Raw genomic sequence first — 19,363 nt, forward strand, 5'->3', positions numbered from 1 at the left:
CAATGTCCTAAAATTGCTTCATGATAACATGAAAATGACTGTTCTGAGCAGCACTGGCTCCCAGAGTGAACCTTTCAGAGTACAAACAGGAGTCAAACAGGGCTGTATCATCGCTCCAACCATGGCATTCAGATACTAATTACAGAGATAGGGGCCATATAAGTACCTAAGGGAAATCAGCCTAATTACATTGGAGGAATATTACCGTGTTGCTGTCCATGCTGTAACAGCAGATACGTGAATATTACTCTCATTGGCTCTCAGTCTAACCCGTCCTTCGTAAACAACTAATTCACTTCTGAAGGCCAGTCTTTAGGATATACCTGCACTTATGTAACAATGTCCTGTATGGCTCACTATACACATGCCTTTGGGATTAAATAATAGGGCATATAACTTGCAATATAGGTGCAGGTTTGAGTTCAAGAACAGAAACCGAACCTTCTGCCACCATTCTAGACAGTCACAGCATGCCAATAACTCTCGTTCTGAGCTGGTGCAGTTTAAAGGGCGTCTTCCTAACTATCAGTTTACAGCACATGGCTACTGCAGGAGAGATTTGCAGAAGCACAAAGGCAGCTACAGTGATTGGTAGCAGGGAAACTCCCTTTATGAGAATGGAGAAAAGGGCACAACAATAAGTGATTTTCACCTTAAAAATCATGAGATGAATGGACAGAGTCCTGCGTCTGCTTTCACTTTTGTTCCCTTTGGTTGGGATTTTTTTTTCCTGAGATGATCATGCCTCCAACCAAAATTCATGGCAGTAAACCATGACATTTATAAGAAAGAGAAGAGAAAGTAACCGCAACTGACAGAAGATGTGTGTAATGGTTCACTGAAGAGTGAAGGCATCTTAATGGGTGAAGGCAGCTAGTGGCAAGCATACATTTGAGGCAGGGGTGGGCAAATTTTTTGGCCCGAGGGCCACATCGGGATTCTGAAACTGTATGGAGGGCAGGGTAGGGAAGTCTGTGTCTCCCCAAACAGCCTGGCCCCTGCCCCCTCCCACTTCCCACCCCCTGACTGCCCCCCTCAGAACCCCCGACCCATTCAACCACCCCTGCTCCTTGTCCCCTGACTGCCCCCTACCAGGACCCCCTGCCCCTAACTTCCCCCCCCCCGGGACCCAACCCCCATCCAACCCCCCCGCTCCCTGTGCCCTGTCTGCCCCGACTCCTAGCCACACTCCCACCCTCTGACAGGACCCCCCAGGACTCCCATGCCTATCCAATCCCCCCAGTTCCCCGTCTCCTGACCGCCCCCCCACCCCAGAACCTCCGCCCCATCCAACCGCTCCCTGTCCTCTGACTGTCCCCCAGGACCTTCTGCTCCTTATCCAACGCCCCCGCTCTCCGCCCCCTTACAATGCTGCTCAGAGCGACAGGACTGGCTTATTGGAAAGCCTGGGAAGTGGGCGGGTGCAAGCTGTGATACCTGCATGGCGGCGTAACTGCGGGGGAGGAGGGACAGCAGGGGAGGGGCCAGGGGCTACCTCCCCAGCTGGGAGCTCAAGGGCCGGGCAGGATGGTCCCATGGGCTGGATGTGGCCCGTGGGGCGTAGTTTGCCCATCTCTGATCTGAGGCATAATGCTGTGACCTTGCCTGAATGAGGACTGTCACACCCACAAGTGACAGCAAAATCAAGCCAGCTATGACAGAGGTGGAGATTTTTCACACTCCTGAGAAACATAGCTATGGAGACGTATGTTTTCAGTCTAGACCAGGCCTTAGACTTTTCCTGGTATAAAAGTGTCATTAAAATACCACACACCCCAAGCGACCCCACTATACCGGCAAAAGTTTTAAGTGTAAATCTGTGCCTAACTTCCCCATCTCTAGCATGGGGATCCATCCCTACAATTTTTTATAAGGATAATTACATTAAGGATAGTGAGGCATTCAGATGATGATGATGGGCGATCACTCGTTACCGAGTATGATCATCTTCTATGGGAGTTATGGGCTCTCAGGTGGCTAATGAGGCCAATCCTTGAACCACGAGTTCTATTGCAATGAGGGCAGATGTTTTCAGGCTCAGCAGGAGGATGTTGACCATGCCTGGAAGCCAGTGTCTCCTTCCTCCTGTGCCTCTTGTCCTCTTCAGCTTGTCATCGAGTAAGTTCAAAATGCAGGGGACCATCACATAGGACTTCACTCCATTTTAAGTGATCCTGGGAAAGTGTCTCCCAAGTGTCAATGTCAATATTACACTTTTTTAGGTTGTCCTTCAGCAAGTCCTTATAATGCTTCCATTGTCCACCCACGTTACGGTATCCTTCTTTCAGCTGAGAGAAGAGGGCCTGTTTTGGGAGGCGATGGTCTGGCATCTGGACAACGTGACCAGTCCAGCAGAATTGCTGACGGATTATCATTGCCTCGATACTGATGGTCTTTGCCTCTTCCAGAATACTAATATTGGTGCACCTGTCTTCCCATTTGATCTTCAGAATTTTATGAAGGCAGCATTGATGGTGCCTCTGAAGGACTTTCAAGTGGTGTCTATAGGTTGTCCAAGTTTTGGACCCATACAACAGTGTTGGAAGAATAATGGCTTGATAAACAAGAAGCTTGGTGTCTGTTTGAATGTTGTGATCTTCAAAAACCCTGTGCCGTGAACGAGAAAAAGCTACACTGGCACAGCTCAGGCGATGTTGAATTTCTGCATCAATATGTTAGATAAATGTCTATCAGGGATGGTCTAGACAGTATTTGGTCCTGCCATGCAGGCAGGGGACTGGACTGGATGACCTCTCGAGGTCCCTTCCAGTCCTAGAATCTATGAATCTATGAATCAATATCTGCTTTGGATGAAAGATGACTTCCAAGGTACAGGAAATGATCAACATTCTCCAGTGCCACTCCATTGATTTTGATAGATGGGGCATGTAATACCTCATTTGGAAAGGGCTGATAGAGCACTTTAGTCTTCTTGATATTAAGAGTGAAACCAAGACATGCGTAAGCACTGGCAAACACATTCAAGATAGTTTAAAGATCTTTCTCAGAGTGAGCAAAGATTGTGTTGTCATCAGCATACTGAAGTTCCACAATAGATGTTGGGGCGATCTTATTCTTGGCTTTTAGCCTGATAAGCCTGAACAGTTTTCCGTCCATTCTGCAAATGATTTCAATGCCAGCTGTAAACTTCCCAGCAATTAGGTAAAGAATGACAGCAATAAAAACCACATTTTCATATTTTCTGTCTTATTATCTATCACTTTCCTAATGATTCCTAACATTGGTAGCTTTTTTAACTGCCACCGCTCATTGAGCAGATGTTTTCAGAGAACTACCCAAAATGATTCCAAGATCTCTTTCTTGAATGGTAACAGCTCATTTAGACACCATCATTTTGTATATATTGTTAGAATTTTGTTTTCCTATGTGCATCACTTTGGATTTATAAATATTGAATTTCATCTACCATTTTGTTGCCCCATCACCCTGTTTAGTGAGATCCCTTTGTAACTCTTTGTAGTTTTCTTTAGACTTAACTACCTTGAATAATTTTGTATCATCTGCAATTTTTTGCCATCTCACTGTTCATCCCCCCTTGTCCAGATCATTTATGAATATATTGAACAGCACTGGTCCCAGTACAAATCTCTGGGGGACACCACTATCTATCTTTCTCCACTGTGAAAACTGACCATTTTTTCCTACCCTTTGTTTCCTATCTTTTAAACAGTTACTGATCCATGAAAGGACATCCCTCTTATCCCGTGACTGCCTACTTTGCTTAAGAGCCTTTGGTGAGGGACACTATATCCACTGGATCATCCTTGTCCATATGTTTATTTAACCCCCTCAAACAATTCTGATAGATTGGTGAGCATGATTTCCCTTTACAAAAGCCATGTTAACTATTCCCCAACATAGCGTGTTCATATATCCGTCTGATAATTCTGTTCTTTACTACAGTTTCAGCCAATTTGCCTGGTCCTGAAGTTAGGCCTACCGGCTGTAATGGTCAGAATCGCCTCTGGACTCGCCATTTTTTAGAAATCAGTATTGTACTGCCAATCAGTAGCTATCTGCCAATCATCTGGTACAGAGGCTGATTTAAGTGATAAGTTACATATCACAGTTAGTAGTTCTGTAATTTCATATTTTAGTTCCTTCAGAACTCTTGGATGAATAACCTTGGGTCTTGGTGACCTACATAATAGTAGCTAATCTGAATCTAATCATATCTACCTATGAATTACTTTGTCTACCACTGTTCAGTCACTTCTATGGTAAAAGTTGGGCAGTATTTAACAACACACTGCAACATTGTACAGTAGATTAGGACAGAAAGTGAAACTCACTGAATCCAGCTGGGATCGCAGAGTGAAATCATGTGAGTTATAGTTTCTCCAAGACACCAGTGGTAACAACCCTGATCTTCTAAACAGTGCCATCAGTTTTTACTGGCCTGATTTTCATATAGTTAGATGCACTATTTTAGTAATTGCACAAAGACATGACCAGTCGTGATTTGAAATGGCAATTTGCAGACACAGTAATGAGTGAGTGTGGAGTTGCAATATTTATGTGCTGTAGCAGGGTGGTCACCTGCTCCTGCCTTAAAAGGCTTAAATCAGCCCTGGGAGAGTGCTGAGGATGTTAGAGTGTTGCTGCTAGGAAAAGGAGCAAGCCTCGGCTGATTGGGGAACCAGCCACAAATGTGGCCAGGCCCCAATCAGGGCCTAGCTGGCCCTTATAAGCGGTTGAGAGGGATGGGACTGGTTGCTGGGAGCTGAGCAGGATATTTAGACTGGAGCAGGGCTGGGGAGCGGCCAGAGGAGCTGGGGAGCTCCGGCCTGGAAAAACCCTAGGCTGCAGGCCTTGCTAAAGGCTGGAAAAGGTACTGGGGTTGCAGAGGGCAGCCCAAGGGTAGGGAAAACAGCAGGTCCAACCCCCTCCCCCCCATGCTGGTGATGAGTGGCATTTACACTGCGGTCTGCCCCAGTGAATGGGGGCTAGATCGAGACTGGCAGTAGCCATAGTCTGAGGCGAGGTGGGGGTTTCCTGGGAAGGGGAGACCCAGATCTCTGGGGGTACTGCCAGGGAGCAGCACCCTGGCCTGCAAAGGGCACTGGGGTCCAGGAGGGACTCGGGCCCAGCAGCAAACAGGACACCGGCTTGCAGAGGCCGCTCTGGAGGCTCGCAAGCTAATTCCCTGGACGACCAGCAGGAGGCACCGCCGGGTGAGTTGTTGCCCCGTTACATGTGCAAACTTCTATACTTGTCTGCACGCTTAAAGTTCTGACAATCAATCCCCTTGATGACCAGGACCTTGATTCTATATCCAAAAGATGGCAGGTCACTGTTTTGGTTCTGCTCTTTCTCCTTTGCACTGCTTTGGTAGCTCAATGGAGACTTAAAGATGCCCTAATGAGCCCAGAGGACTCTGTACAGCTGGAGTAATTGGCTCTACTCCATCCCTTCCAGTCCCCATGGTGTAGAAAGGGGGTGTGACTGGCGTGGGCTCGGCTCCAGTGGTCTCCACTGGTAGGTTAGCCTTTAGGGAGCCATTAGAAGATAATACAGTTTTAAGGGATGGAGGCGTGAGTAGGGATAGGAATCTTTCCCCCCTCCCTCAAATAAGCAGAGTGTTGCTCCACCTGCACATATCTCTGATTTAGCGCTTCCAATATAGCAGCACCTCCAACAGTCTGGGGTGCTGGGTCACTAAAAAAGAAAACCAATTCATTTTGGATTACTGGAATGCAAAAAGCTGCAGTGGCCTGTATCAAGCAGGAGGTCAGATTAGATTATCATAATGGTCCCTTCTGGCCTTAAAAGCTAGGGTTACCATTCGTCCGGATTCCCCCGGACATGTCTGGCTTTTTCGGGTTAAAAATAGCGTCCGGGGGGAATTTGTCAATGTCCGGACTTCCCCTCCTTCCCCCTCCCATGCAGAGCGTGCGCGCGCTTACAAAGCAGCCGGTGCTCCGACAGCCAGAGCCAGAGCTCGGACAGCCAGAGCCCTGCTTGCACTTCCCCCTCCTCCCTCCTGAAACTTGACACCCCCCCTCCTCTCCCTCCCTCCACTCACAGATCGCCGGCTCGGACACTGCTGCCCTCCCCCGCTGTCGAGCACGCTGCTCTGCAGCACAGTAAGGGGGCCGGGGGCCAGAGAAGCGGCAGGGAGGTTCGGGGGGGGTAGTCAAGAGACAGGGAGCAGGGGGGAGGGTTGAATGGGTCAGGGAGTTTGGGGGGGGCTGTCTGGGGGTTGGGGGTGTAAGGTTTTGGGTAGTCAGGGTACAGGTGGGGGGTCTCAGGAGGGGGCAGTTAGGGGACAAGGAGCGGGGGGGTGTTTGGGAGTTCTGGGGGGGGCTGTCTGGGGGTTGGGGGTGTAAGGTTTTGGGCAGTCAGGGTACAGGTAGGGGGTAGGGTCCTGGGGGGCAGTTAGGGGATAAGGAACAGGGAGGCTTAGGTAGGGGGTGGGGTTCTGGAGGGCAGTTAGGAGCAGGGGTCCCAGGAGGGGGCAGTCAGGGGACAGGGAGCAGAGGGGTTTAGATGGGTCAGGAGTTCTGGGGGGGGCTGTCAGGGGGTGGGGGTGTGGATAAGGGTTGGGGCAGTCAGGGGACAGGTAGGGGGGTAGGGTACTAGGGGGCCAGTTAGGATGTGGGGAAGGTCTCAGGAGGAGGCAGTCAGGGGACAAGAGGCAGGGAGGCTTAGGGAGGGGGTGGAGTCCTGGGGGGCAGTCAGGGGACAAGGAGTGGGGGGGAGGGTTGGGGGTTCTGAGGGGGCAGGAAGTGGGAGGGAGTGGAAGGGGCAGGGGCGGGGCTAGGACAGGACGGGGGCGGGGCTAGGACAGGGGCGGGGCTCCTCCCGTCCTCTTTTTTGATTGTTGAAATATGGTAACCCTATAAAAGCTATGAAAGAAATTAAAGTGATAATTTAGGACAAAATCTACTACAGATTAATTTCGGGTATCTGCAAAAATAATTATCTGTAACCACAGTGTTATCTGTGCTTGTAAAGATAAAGTGTGGTTAAAAACATTGCTAGAGTATACAAAGCTGCATTAGTAGGAAAAAGAAACTGTTTGTTAGTTTCTCTTTCACCTGGATGCTTTCCCGTAAATCAGGCTGTGTGATCAGCAGCTGAGGTTCAGGAGTCCAGGTGGGTTTGGTTTGCAAATTCATGTTCTTGTTTCATTCTCAATGGTTAGAAAGTCTCTCTTATCTGAAATTGATATGAGCTTAAGTTGTATTAGAACTATTTGAATTTAAGAACTTGATTTTCATGTCTTCAAAAGCACAGGACACAGTGCAAAAATGTGTGTGCGATTTCACGCCTAATTTGCACAAGCATTTACCATGATTGTGCATGCAAATTAAGTATTTACATGTGTGACTAGCCCAGGAGGCATGTTCTGCCCATTTGCCCTTGTGAATAAACAATGACTGCAAGTACCCATAAGAGAGCAAACAATTGTGGGTACATTTTTATACATGGACCTGCACTTCTGAAGTTTTGCAGATCAGGTCCATTGGCTTTGCTTTTGTGACTTATGACTAGGCCTTTATCATCCAGCTTTTTCTTATTATGTCATTCTCTCTCTCTCTCCCCTCCCCCACCCCACCCTCCTGATTGGTTAAAAAACCTGGAGTCAGATCGTCCTTGGTATGAACTGGTGAAGCACCCTTGGTTTCAATAGAGCTAAGCTAGTTCACACCAGCTAAGAATCGGCCGCTTTATATTCCTGTCTAGCTTGTAAGATGGGACATTCAAGATTCAGTTATCAGCCTCAGCTGTTCAAGATTTACTGTGTTGGCAATAAATAGTCTGATCCCTGTCCCATCAAATTCTTATTTGACCCTACCTGTTCTAGACATAGTGGACACAGATGTTCCTTAATTGGGCTGGAAAGCCTTAGTCAAATGTTTAATAACAAATGGTGTCCAGAATACAAACCAGTATCTTTGCTTAAAATCAAGACATGGAGGAGGTTTGTGGCATTTTATATTAAAGTACATTTTTGATTTGACATTTCCACTTGAATCTGGGAGATTGTATCAGTAAATGGGCTAGATATTTCCAACTTGTGTCTTAAATGACCGATTTGTCTTCAAAAAATACCAGAAACCCAACCCCCTGTGCAAAAATGCACAAGCAATTGAGTACTAAAGTTGTGCACTCAGTGAATGTGCTTCTGTGACGAAGGCCTGCACGAGACCTGTCTACCATGTAGATCTTACTTAAGCCCTGTTCTGAGGGATAGGCCTTGGGCAGCCCTCTGCACTGGGGTGAATTTCATCCAGAATTGCCGTTACTGTACACAGCAATACTCAATATGCATGACAGTAGCCATATTTTAGATATTCTGTTATCAATTTGCATGTGTAAATGCATATCATATAAATAGTAAATGCATTCTAAGGTTGGGCTTGCAATCTCACTCTCATTTTGCACATCGCTGTATCCCACAGATAGTTTGAAAACTGGGCCTTAAAAGAGTAAGAAGGAGGAAAATTGAGTTCACTGAGACACCAGTCCTGCAAAGCTCTTAAGCAGACACTTAACTTAAAGCATGTGAGTAGTACCATTGAAAGGGCCCTAGGCAAGAGATTCCCTATTCTCTACCTCAGTTTGCAAGCCGCGGTGCATGCACCACTGGGGGTACACAGAGGTCTTCCAGGGGGTACTCAACTCATCTAGAACAGTGTTTCTCAGCCTGGGAGTTGCAACCCCCAGGGAGGTTCTGGGATGGGTTTAGGGGGGTTGCAAGTGCAGGGCCAGCATTAGGGGTGGCAAGCAGGGCAATTGCATGGGGTCCACACCACAGGGGCCCCCGCAAAGCTAAGTTACATGCATCAGCCCTGGGCAACGGGGCTCGGCTTCAGACAAGACTCACAAGTGAAAAACAGGCTTAAGTATCACACTGAAATCTAAGTACAATATTTATATTTCAATCAATGTATTTAATTATATGATAAAATGAGGAAGTATGCAAATTTTTCAATAATATTGTGCTGTGACACTTTTGTATTTTTATGTCTGCTTTGTAAGCAAGTAATTTTTAAGTGAGGTGAAACTTGGGGGTACGCAAGACAAATCAGACTCCTGAAAGGGGTACAGTCATTTGGAAAAGCTGAGAATCACTGCTTGACCTTATTTCCTCTTTTCACTCATTTGTACTTTTGCACAGTTACTCAGTTGTCCCTTCTACATTTATGTACTGCTTCCTCCTCACATAGAATCTACAAACCACCTCACTTCCTTGGCTTTGATTTCTGCTCTTACCTTTTGCACCTGCCAATAACAACTTATCCCTGATAAATACTGAGTAATACTCAGGGCTGGCCTTATGGGTGGGCAACCACAAGAGGCAAGGAGCAGGGTGGGCCTGGAGTAAGAGGCCGTGGAAGGGAGCTCAGAGCAATGTGGGGAGAGAAGGCAGCGGATGGGGGGTAATGGAGGGGTGGGGACACCTGGGAGGCAGTGGGGACTGGGTGGGGACAGGGGTGATGGTGGGGGGGGGTGAGCCTGGGGAGGTAGTGGGGGCCAGGGGCAATGGGAGGATGGGTAGGGAGCCCGGGTACACAGCAGGGGTCAGATGCTATGTGAGGGGAACCTGGGGAGGCAGTGGGAGCCGGGGGGGATGGATGGGGAGGCAGTGGGGTCCAGGGGTACCAAAATACAAATTCGTCTGGGGTGCCATTTTCCCTAAGGCTGGCCCTGGTAGTCCTTTTAATCTCCATTTGTTTCTTCCTCCAGCCCTGTCGCTCAGTGAATAGTGAAAGAAGCAACTTACAAAGTTTAGATCATCCAATCAAGGACCAAAAACAATACCATGTGACTTAAGTGACCAATCACACATCTCGAATATAAACTCATTAAGTCTCCACAAGCTCTTTATTAGCATTTGACTCAGTATGCTAATAGACTTCTATAAGAAACACAGTACATAATGGGCCACTAGGAAAATATGTCTCCTACGTCCTATCTGGAGAAGTTTGTCTCCAGGCATGCTACCTTTGAGTGACTTGTCTGTGATGTTTTACTCCATATTCTCTATGAAAATATGCTTATGTTATGAATATGACATAACTGAGATGTACTAATGCAAGATGAGTCTTGTAAGATATCATTGGAAAAGTTATAATTTACTGAATGTGATTATCCAATTTGTATGCCTGTATCATTTCTGTATCTGAAGTTAGGAATATTGACTATGTATCTGTATTTCAACTTTGCTACTTTGGGTGGCACCCACTGCTAACACTTGAGGTACAGCAATGGAAAAGCCAGACAGGGCTGATGGCCCATCAGCGAGGACAATGACTGTGAAAAGGCTTGGCCTTCCTGGGGACTCTCCATACAGCCACTGACTCATGGAGGCTGTGATACTACAGAGTCAGGTGGACTTGTCACCTGATACTAAAACATTACCTGGGACTTCTTTTAACTTTCCACTGCAAGGGAACAAAGGATTGGGGAAGAAAGGATTCCCGCCTTATGTAAATCCTACTTAAGGGTGGGGAGGAAGGCAAATGTGACTAGGGAACAGGAACGGCTAAAGGGAGTTTTGCGAGGGAGTTTAGAGGGGGAGTCTGAGCAGGGGCTAGAACTCAACATTCTTTAAACTTAAAAGCCAAAAACACCCCTTGATATAAACAAAACAATAACAAAGGAACCACCTGCAGGAGTAAAAAAAGAATGCAGGCAAAAGTCCAGCAACAGAGTTGGGGCTACCCAGTTTATTGCACCCAATGCAGCATGTATGATTACCTGCCTTACGGCAGGTGGCGTATGTGTGCATTCAGTGCAAGGAGCTCCTGGCCCTCAAACCATGTACAGGCTTTGGAGACCAGAATGGCTGAACTGGAGGAGCTGAGGGAGACTGAGTGGCATAGGCAGGGCACGAGCACCCCAGCGCCAGTGGGTGCTCATGCCCTGCCGCCCCTGCCCCCGACTCCACCGTTTCCCCACCCCTGCCCCACCCCCATTCCAACCTCTGCCCCAAAGTCCCTGCCCCAACTCTGCCCCCTCCCTGCCCCTATTGAACCCCTTCCCCAAATCCCCGGCCCCGCCTCTTTCCCCTTCCTCCCAGCTGCACAAAACAGCTGTTTTGTGATGCAAGCGCTGGGAGGTAGGGGGAAAACCGGGCACACGGCACGCTCGGGGAGGAGGCGGCGGTGGAGCAGAGGCAGAGGTGAGCTGGGGGGGGAGAGCTGCCGGTGGGTGCTGAGCACCCACTAATTTTTCCCTGTGGGTATTCCAGCCCCAGAGCAACCATGGAGTCGGCGCCTATGCAGTGTGGTACATAAATGAGACTTTCCAGGACACAGTAGAATGGTCCTACCCCCGCTCTAACAGCCTCTGTGCTGTTGAGGAGGATGAAAGTCCCAGGGAAGGAGAACATCTAACTGGAGCAGAGGGAAACAATCCCCTAGTTGGGACCCTCCTTCCAGATGATGTTGTAGTATCCTCTCACACTGAGAATACATCTCCAGGGGAGGGAACTCCAGCTATTAGGAAGAGACAGGTATTAGTAATGGGCGATTCGATCACACTGGTCTACAATTTTTGAGAAGTCGTCTGCTTCAGAGATAAAATGTGCTATTATGTATTTTGATGTGCTGAATTCAAATATGACAATTAAAACAACTGATGGGCTACTGTTTCTAAGATATTTAAGTTTTTACATTTTATGTCTATGTATATTGTGTAGATAGTAGAGTTTTAATCATAAATTGTAAACCTAGGTCTTTTCATGTGTTTATGGTTGCTTTACATGATAATATTTCACCTGTCCTGTTTATGTAACACTTTAAAAATCAGCAAAAGGGTTATAGAAATAAAATTTATTATGAAACAAAAGGCAAAAAAAACTATTATGTCCATAGTTTAGTCCTATTCAGTGTCTACTCGGCGCTTCTTGGCTTGTCTCTTGTATTCATGAAATGGAGCATCTCTTGTCACTGTCCAGCAATAGTCTACAAGCATTGATGGGCTCCATTTGCCCTGATAGCGTTTCTCCATTGTTGCAATGTCCTGGTGAAATCACTCGCCGTGCTCGCCGCTCACTGCTCCGCAGTTCAGTGGAAAAAAATCTAGATGGGCGTGCAAAAAATGTATCTTTAGTGACATGTTGCAACCAAGGCTTTTGTATGCCTTGAGGAGGTTTTCCACCAACAACCTGTAGTTGTCTGCCTTGTTGTTTTCGAGAATTTATTGCCACTAACTGGAAGGCTTTCCATGCCGTCTTTTCCTTGCCATGCAGTGCATGGTCAAATGCATCATCTCAAAGAAGCTCACGAATCTGAGGACCAACAAACACACCTTCCTTTATCTTAGCGTCACTTAACCTTGGACATTTTCCACGGAGGTACTTGAAAGCTGCTTGTGTTTTATCAATGGCCTTGACAAAGTTCTTCATCAGACCCAGCTTGATGTGTAAGGGTGGTAACAAAATCTTCCTGGATTCAACAAATGGTGGATGCTGAACACTTTTCCTCCCAGGCTCCAATGACTGTCGGAGTGGCCAATCTTTCTTGATGTAGTGGGAATCTCTTGCACGACTATCCCATTCGCAGAGAAAACAGCAGTACTTTGTGTATCCAGTCTGCAGACCAAGCAAGAGAGCAACAACCTTCAAATCGCCACAAAGCTGCCACTGATGTTGGTCATAGTTTGTGCACCTCAAAAATTGTTTCATGTTGCCATAGGTTTCCTTCATATGGACTGCATGACCAACTGGAATTGATGGCAAAACATTGCCATTATGCAGTAAAACAGCTTTAAGACTCATCTTCGATGAATCAATGAACAGTCTCCACTCCTCTGGATCGTGAACGATGTTGAGGGCTGCCATCACACCATCAATGTTGTTGCAGGCTACAAGATCACCTTCCATGAAGAAGAATGGGGCAAGATCCTTTTGATGGTCACGGAACATGGAAACCCTAACATCACCTGCCAGAAGATTCCACTGCTGTAGTCTGGAGCCCAACAGCTCTGCCTTACTCTTGGGTAGTTCCAAATCCCTGACAAGGTCATTCAGTTCACCTTGTGTTATGAGGTGTGGTTCAGACCAGAAGTTTCATCCTCTTCCTCTTCCTCGTCTGACTCAAGTGAGAATGATTCTGGTGCATCAGGAACCGGCAGTCCTTCTCCGTGGGGTACTGGGCGTATAGCTGATGGAATGTTTGGATAATGCACAGTCCACTTTTTCTTCTTTGACACACCTTTCCCAACTGGAGGCACCATGCAGAAGTAACAATTGCTGGTATGGTCTGTTGGCTCTCTCCAAATCATTGGCACTGCAAAAGGCATAGATTTCCTTTTCCCGTTCAACCACTGGCGAAGATTTGTTGCACAAGTGTTGCAGCATATGTGTAGGGCCCACTTTTTGTCCTGATCTCCAATTTTGCAGCCAAAATAATGTTATAGGCTTTCTTAACCATAGTGGTTATACTGCGCTTTTGTGATGCAAAAGTCACTTCACCACAAACATAGCAGAAGTTATCTGCACTGTTCACACAAGTACGAGGCTTCTCTGCTCACTTGGGCTAAACAGAAATGTGTCCCTTTGCAAAATCAAACACTGACAAATAAGAGAGCATGACCCTGTATGATTTTTAGAGATGATATAGGGCAATTTGTTTAGCAGAGTGATGTAAGCTTCGTTATGATTACATCATCCATGACTTCTAGGAATAACATGATGCAATTCATATCATGTATGACGCAATACCAGCTTCAGATTGCATCATTCATTGTTTTGCCTAAAAAGCAAGTACTGTCCAAACCCAGTCATAGATTTATTCATAGATGCAGTCAAAGATGTATTTTAGTCATTTCTGGTTTAAATTGAGATCCCTTCCCTTTCTAACTCACTTATCCTCCACCATTCCCAAGTCAAGGGTCATATATACTGACCCAATAGCATATCTTGAAAACTAGAGCCAATCAACAATTTTAAGCATCATTTTCGTTCTCAGTGACCCAGAATTAGTAAAGTTTGACTACATTTATTTCAGAAGCATTTTGGCTGTAGAGCAGTGTCATTAGAAACATAGCTGGGTTTGCGATAACCAGGAGAATCGCATTGTGACTTGCCTGCCTGGTGCGAAGGTTGCAGATCTCTCAAGACATCGCAATAGACTTATGCGTAGTGCTGGGGAGGAGTCGGTGGTCATGGTACATGTAGGTACCAATAACATAGGGAAGGATAGGAGAGAGGTCCTGGAAACCAAATTTAGGCTGCTAGGTAAGAGACTGAAGTCCAGGACCTCCGTGGTAGCATTCTCTGAGACGTTCCCAGTTCCACGCACAGGGCCAGTTAGGCAGGCAGAACTGCAGAGTCTCAATGTGTGGATGAGATGATGGTGTAGAGAGGAGGGGTTTCGATTTCTTAAGAACTGGGGAAACTTTTGGGAAAGGGGGAGCCTATACAGGAAGGATGGGCTCCACCTAAACCAAAATGGAACCAGATTGCTAGAACTTAACATTAAAAAGGTTGTAGAACAGTTTTTAAACTAGGGGCTGGGGGAAAGCAGACAGGTGCGGAGGAGCACATGGTTTGGACATCGCGTAGGGGAGGAACTATTAATAGAGAATCTCTATATCCTAGTGAGGACGAGAAGATAAAAAATGATAAAATACAGGCAGGATCTGATCAGAAACAGTCAAATAAGAGTCCCATTCAATTACATCCTGTAATGGCAGATAGCTAAAAGGAGACAAGATTGAAAAGTGCTTATATACCAATGCTAGAAGTCTAAATAATAAAATGGGTGAACTAGCATGCCTTGTATTAACTGAGGATATTGATAAAATAGGCATCACAGAAACTTGGTGGAATGAGGATATCAATGGGATACGGTAATACCAGGGTACAAAATATATCAGAAGGACAGAACAGGTCATGCTGGTGGGGGAATGGCATTATATATGAAAGTGTAGAATGAAATGAAGTAAAAATAATAAATTAATTTCTATAGATAGAAATTCCATGCTCTAATAAGAATATAGCAGTAGGGATATATTACCAATCACCTGACCAGGATGGTGATAGTGACTGAAATGCTCAGGGAGATTAGAGAGGCTATTAAAATAAAAAACTCAATAATAATGGGGGATTTCAATTATCCCCATATTGACTGGGTACATATCACCTCAGGCCAGGATGAAGAGAAAGTTTCTTAGACCTTAAATGACTGCTTCTTGGAGTAGCTGGTCCTGGAACCCACCAGAGGTGGCAATTCTTGATATAGTCCTAAGTGGAGCACAGGATCTGGTCCAAGAGGAGAATATAGATGGACCGCTTAGTAATAGTGACCATAATATAATTAAATTTAATATCCCTGTGCCAAGAAAAACAGCACAGCGGCCCAACACTGTAGCATTTAATTTCAGAAAGGGGAACTACATAAAAATGAGGATGTTAGTTAAACAGAAGTTAAAGGGTACAGTACCAAAAGTGAAATCTCTGCAAGCTGCATGGAAACTTTTTAAAGAAACCATAATAGAGGCTCAAATTAAATGTATACCCCCAAATTAAAAAACCTAGTAAGAGCACCAAAAAAGAGTCACTGTGGCTAAACAACAAAGTAAAAGAAGCAGTGAAAGGCAAAAAGGCATCCTTTAAAAAGTGGAAGTTAAATCCTAGTGAGGAAAATAGAAAGGAGCATAAACACTGGCAAATGAAGTGTAAGGGGAAAAAAAAAAAAAAAGCAATTAGGAAGGCAAAAAAAGAATTTGAGGAACAGTTAGCCAAAGACTCCAAAGTAATAGCAAAAATTTTTTAAGTACATCAGAAGCAGGAAGTCTGCTAAACAACCAGTGGGGCCACTGGACGATCGAGGTGCTAAAGGAGCACTCAAGGACAATAAGGCCATTGCAGAGAAATTAAATGAATTCTTTGCATCAGTCTTCACGGCTGAGGATGTGAGAGAGATTCCCAAACCTGAGCCATTCTTTTTCATAACACAAGAACTAGGGGTCACCAAATGAAATTAATAGGCAGCAGGTTTTAAACAAATAATAGGAAGTATGTCTTCACACAACACACAATCAACCTGTGGAACTCCTTGCCAGAGGATGTTGTGAAGGCCAAGACCATAACAGGGTTCAAAAAAGATGTAGATAAATTCATGGAGGATAGGTCCATCAATGGCTATTAGCCAGGATGGGCAGGAATGGTGGCCCTAGTCTCTGTTTGCCAAAAGCTGGGAATGAGCAACAGGGGATGGATCACTTGATGATTACCTGTTCTATTCATTCCCTCTGGGGCACCGGGCCCTGGCCACTGTCGGAAGACAAGATACTGGGCTAGATGGACCCTTGGTCTGACCCAGTAGGGCCATTCTTATGTTCACCTCTCTCCATGGCCTGTCTGCCCAAGAAAGACTGCTAAAGCCACCTGAAGGGAAGGCAGGGGGAGTCCAGTCTGAAAAGAAATATAACTGGAACTCAAACACAGAAACTTTGCAATCTGCCTAAAATAACATTTAGGGCAGGGGTTCTCAAATTGGGGGTCGGGACCTCTCAAGGGGTCTCGAGGTTATTACATGGGGGGGGGGGGGGTTGCGAGCTGTCAGCCTCCACCCCAAATCCTGCTTCACCTCCAGCATTTATAATGGTGTTAAATACACCTCTATTCCGATATAATGCTGCCCTCGGGAGCCAAAAAATCTCACCGCCTTATAGGTGAGACCCCATTATATTGGGTTAGGTCCGGTACGGCGTACCGGCTAAAGCCGGTATGCCATGCCGGACTGGACCGGCTTCCCTGGCAGTGATTTAAAGGGCCCGGTGCTCCAGCCGCAGTGGGGAGCCCTGGTCCCTTTAAATCACCGCCGGAGCTCTGGCAGCTGGGATCGGGCAGGGTTTCAAAGGGCCCGGGGCTCCCCGCTGTTTTACCGCGTTGTATCCAAATTCATGTTATATCGGGCTGCGTTCTATCGGGGTAGAGGTGTATATAAAAAAGTGTTTTTAATGTATAAGGGGGGATCGCACTCAGAGGCTTGCTGTGTGAAAGGGGTCACCAGTACAAAAGTCTGAGAACCACTGATTTTAGGGTAAGAATTTACATTTTTGTAACCCATTTCTTAAGTACATTGAGCTTAGCTTCGAATTTTGCTTTATTTAGTCAGCAATCTGTTTTGGTCTGTCAGCTATCTCCTATATTCACTTAAAATTCACCTTTTGTAGTTAATAAACTTATTTCTTGTTTATAATATAACCCAGGTTATGTAACTTCTAACTGAGGGGGGGCAAGAAGTTGTGCACATCGTCCTCCACATTGAGGGAGGGGGCGAATTTCATAAAACCTTTGGGTTTGTACTCCTAAAAGGGAGAGGGCACCAGAGTGTTGGGGGTAAGCCCCTAAGGCCGAATCTTTCCAGAGCGGATCTCTGTCTCTCTATGCAGCTGGGTGTGGTCCTGCCTGTGTGCTTGGCTGGAAGAGGTTCGTGAGCCTAACCCAGCAAGGCCAGGTAAAGGGGGCCCAGCCTGTCAGAATAGGCTGACTCAGTAGCATCCCAGCACATCAGGTGACACCCCAAAGGGCCCAAACCCATCACACTGCCTTTAACTATAAGGCCTAGAGAACATAATTTTCAGTATATTGACACAACTCCTCACATATTTTCTGTACGTACATCTTGCAATGAGTATGATGATTGATGTGACACAGGCTTTCATTCGGGACTGCACATGAAATTCTTTTGGTGAAACCAGGGGATCGCTATACCCCTATGTACTCCTGTGCCCTCTGCCAGATGGGATCAAGAGGTCCATGGATCACAAGAATAGGTTAAGTTTGGGTCGTGGTGGGGACAGCAATTAAATTGCCAAGTATGGTAAGGTTGGCTTTGCGTGCTGAAATTTCAGCCCTCTCTGAGGTTGGGAGTGAGCCAGCTCCTGCATACTCATCTGCAGCACTGTGGGGGTATCTGTCATTGCGTTGGCAGCCGTTGTAAGCAGACTCCCTGCGTGTGTCCCCCACGGACACCATGTGCAGCATGCACTACATTTTTTCCTGCAGCAGCTCTCCAGCAAGCACATGGGGAGGTGGTGTTTTGCACCTGTTGTACTGTATGGGAGTCCTGCAGCTGTTGCCCCTTTCTCCCCATTGGTTCCTGTCTGATTTACATAAGGAAATATCATGTGTAGTGCCAACTAAGACTGATAATTTTTGAGGGATCCCATCAATTTTTTGGCAGCACTTCACTGTGTAAGAATTGGCTTCTGATGCAAGGCTGGTTTTGTTTGCTGCTCACAGTTACACTCCTCCTCTTCCAAAAGTTGCTAAAAATCTCATCTATGCAGGGTTATCTATCAGCTAATACTCTGGCAGATCACTTAGAGTTTTCATGTCTCACCATACTATTTGCTTGTCTCCTAGATTAGCATTCTAGACAAATCGGCTCCAAAGTTTAAAGGAAAGGTAGCAGAATCTCATATTAGGAAGGTGGAATGTCTGATTGTTAACCTATTAGCTTGGCACTAATTAAAAGTCAGTGATGATAAAAATGCCATAAAAAGCTGGAGGCTGAAAATATCTTCCCACATCTGGCTCTAATATTTTGTCAGTTGATCACGGCAGCATCTTCTGTGCAGTGCAAAAGCAAGGACCAGCAAATATTAAATTTTACAGATGTGTGACTGATTTATATTGCACCAGCCACACACAACTACATAACACAGTGCTTTCACAAAATGAAAACGTGTGACCTCTAATAAGAGAACCCTGGTCCTCTCCCACAACCTGTCTGCCAAGCTGCTGTCATCTGAATACAAAGGAAAGGAAGATGATTTAGCTTGGATCCCTTTTTCACTTACAGAAAGTAACTCATTTTCATGAAGTACTGTTGTCAGCCTTGTTCCTATTGTACTTCATTTCTATAGACTACTTCCTTTTACTGAAAAAGGATCTGAAAGAAACAACCCTGTCACTTGACTCTACTGTTTACAATATGGTTTGGGACAGTAAGGCCCAGATCTACAAAGGTATTCAGGTGCCTAACCCCTCCCATCTCACTCTCCCCCGGCTCAAAGATTGTTCCACTGTGGATACTTAAATAGTCATTGAGTGAGAGAGAAAGAAAATGACTCTGTAGTCTGGTGGTTAGGACATCTATGTGAAGGTGGGACTCTTTGGGAGCCACACATCAGAATACCCTACAGTGGTTAGCACACTCTCCTGAGAGGTAGGATTTGAACAGGGGTCTCCCTTCATAGAATATCAGGGTTGGAAGGGACTACAGGAGGTCATCTAGTCCAACCCCCTGCTCAAAGCAGGACCAATCCCCAACTAAATCATCCCAGCCAGGGCTTTGTCAAGCCTGACCTTAAAAACCTCTAAGGAAGGAGATTCCACCACCTCCCTAGGTAACCTATTCCAGTGCTTCAC

Source organism: Malaclemys terrapin, chromosome 10, assembly GCF_027887155.1.
Source record: "Malaclemys terrapin pileata isolate rMalTer1 chromosome 10, rMalTer1.hap1, whole genome shotgun sequence".
Lineage (NCBI taxonomy): Eukaryota > Metazoa > Chordata > Testudines > Emydidae > Malaclemys > Malaclemys terrapin.